Raw genomic sequence first — 2,515 nt, 5'->3', positions numbered from 1 at the left:
GTTCTATAGAACATGTTGACAGGTTGCGGCATAGGGAATAAGAAATGTGCAAAGCTAAGTTTCTCCTCGTAACAGAAAAAAAAATTTGGAGCTCTTGAAGCCACCTAGAGTGGAAGGGTAAGACAATAAGATTACAAAAGGTTTTGCCAACATGATTTGAACCATCTCCATGACTTCTAAAATCTTTGAATAAAAGTTACTAAATTAGGGGCACCTGGCTGTCTCAATCAGTTAAGTGTCTGCCTTCGGCTCAGGTCTTGATCCCAGGACTGAGTCAGGCTCCTTGCTCAATGGGGAGCCTGCTTCTCCCTCTCCCTCTCCCTGCCACTCCCCCTGCTTGTGCTCTCTCTCTCATGCTCTCACTCTCTGTCAAATAAATAAATAAAATCTTATAAATAAATAAATAAATAATAAAAGTTACTAAATTCAAGAAAAGCTTTTATTTCTTGAAGGAAATAATAAAAATGTTTTTATTGTTTGTAAGTGTGCAGAGTATAAGAAAGATAATATTAGGAGTAGAAGAATTGCAGATAGACGTACAATGAAAACAGATACTCCTAGAAATATCCAACATCATGTAGAGTACTTTTCAATATTCTATGACTTGGAATATTCCTATTAATGAATTGTACAACTATATCTTAGGGGAAAATGATACCTTGGTCAAAAAGTTTAGGAGGAGAGACAACTTTTGTCTTAATTCTTTATATTTATGTATCCAAAAATGGAAACTGAAACTATAAGTTGTGGCTTTGAAAATAAAGCCCCCAACAATTTGAAAATTTGTAATATTAAGTCATCCCTTAAAATTAGCTTTTTTTTTAAGATCTTATTTATTTATTTGACAGAGAGAGAGAGAGACAGCGATAGCAGGAACACAAGCAGGGGGAGTGGGAGAGGGAGAAGCAGGCTTCCCACGGAGCAGGGAGCCCAATGTGGGGCTCGATCCCAGGACCCTGAAATGACGACCTGAGCCGAAGGCAGATGCTTATCAATTGAGCCACCCAGGCGCCCCTAAAATTAGCTTTGATAAAAGACAATTATATTGAGTACGGCTCTGCGCAGCGCGGCTCAGCGGACCGGATCCCAGAGGCCAAGGGCGGGCTCCTCGAGAGGGCGGCGGCGGCGGCGGCGGCGGCGGCACCATGGAAAACCGATTTACGTATGATGATTATCAGAACACAAGTGAATGGCTTCTGTGCCACACCAAGCACCGACCTCAAGTGGCAGTCATCTGTGGCTCTGGGTTAGGAAATCTGGTTGATAAATTAACTGACAGCCAGAGCTTTGACTACAGCGAGATTCCAAACTTTCCCCGAAGTACAGTGCCTGGTCATGCTGGTCGACTGGTGTTTGGGTTCCTGAATGGCAAGGCCTGTGTGATGATGCAGGGCAGGTTCCACATGTATGAAGGCTACCCGATCTGGAAGGTGACATTCCCAGTGAGGGTTTTCTTCCTTATGGGCATGGACACCCTAGTGGTCACCAATGCAGCTGGAGGGCTCAACCCTGAGTTTGAGGTCGGAGATATCATGCTGATCCGTGATCACATCAACTTTCCTGGCTTCAGTGGTGTGAACCCTCTCATAGGGCCCAATGACGAAAGGTTTGGACTTCGTTTTCCTGCCATGTCCGATGCCTATGACCGGGATATGCGGCAGAACGCTCACAGGGCCTGGAAACAATGGGGGAGCAGAGAGAGCTGAAGGAAGGCACCTATGTGATGTTGGCAGGCCCGTCTTTTGAGACTGTGGCTGAATGTTGGCTGCTGCAGAAGCTGGGAGCGGATGCTGTTGGCATGAGCACGGTACCAGAAGTTATAGTTGCAAGGCACTGTGGACTTCGAGTCTTTGGCTTCTCCCTCATCACTAACAAAGTCGTCTTGGATTATGAAGCCGAGGAGAAGGTCAATCATGAGGAAGTACTAGAGGCTGGGAGACAAGCAGCACAAAAATTGGAACAGTTTGTCTCTATTCTTATGACCAGTATTCCACCACCTGCCAAAGCCAGCTAACCAGCCCTGGAGTGGTCTGGCCTCTCCATAATGGGATCCAAGTAGCTACTACATACTTCGGCCCCTTGCTGGGGTCACGTGCCTCTGCCCTTCAGTAGTAGGAAAAGAGAGGAATATCACTATCCTTCAGCTTTCCCAATTTCTCCCACCAGACCCTTCTGCACTGGCTCTTCTGCTCAGTTATCTCAAAGCAGTTATCATCTCCTCCCCCAGCCCAAGAGCTAGAACCCAAGCCCTGCTGTGCCTATGCCTGGGTGTGACTTGGGCTGTTGAACTTGGCCCAGTAGCTACTGCTGTCCTTTTGATATAATGCTTTCACATTCCTGGGGACTCGGTTCTGCCTCCTCCAAAGCACTAGAGCCCACACGAGGGCTAGCCCAGTCCGATACCCCTTGGAGTTTTGTATTACCCTATTTTGAGAATAAAAAGAAAGATGAACTAAAAAAAAAAAAAAAAAGACAATTATATTAACCTTTAATTATAACTTGGAAACTTCAGCAC

The 2,515-nt window shown here is 45.5% G+C and overlaps 1 pseudogene; it reads left to right on the top strand.

Annotated features, from left to right (window-relative positions):
- The first annotated feature begins 1,110 nt into the window (after positions 1-1,110).
- On the top strand, positions 1,111-2,092 carry LOC114201427 (purine nucleoside phosphorylase pseudogene; annotated as a pseudogene).
- The last annotated feature ends 423 nt before the right edge of the window (positions 2,093-2,515 follow it).

The sequence above is a fragment of the Eumetopias jubatus genome, unplaced genomic scaffold (assembly GCF_037043125.1).
Source record: "Eumetopias jubatus isolate StellerSeaLion01/CBP00866 unplaced genomic scaffold, mEumJub1_p1.0 scaffold_15, whole genome shotgun sequence".
Taxonomy (NCBI): domain Eukaryota; kingdom Metazoa; phylum Chordata; class Mammalia; order Carnivora; family Otariidae; genus Eumetopias; species Eumetopias jubatus.
Note: the sequence above shows the minus strand (reverse complement) of the source record. Positions and strands in the feature narration are given on the sequence as shown.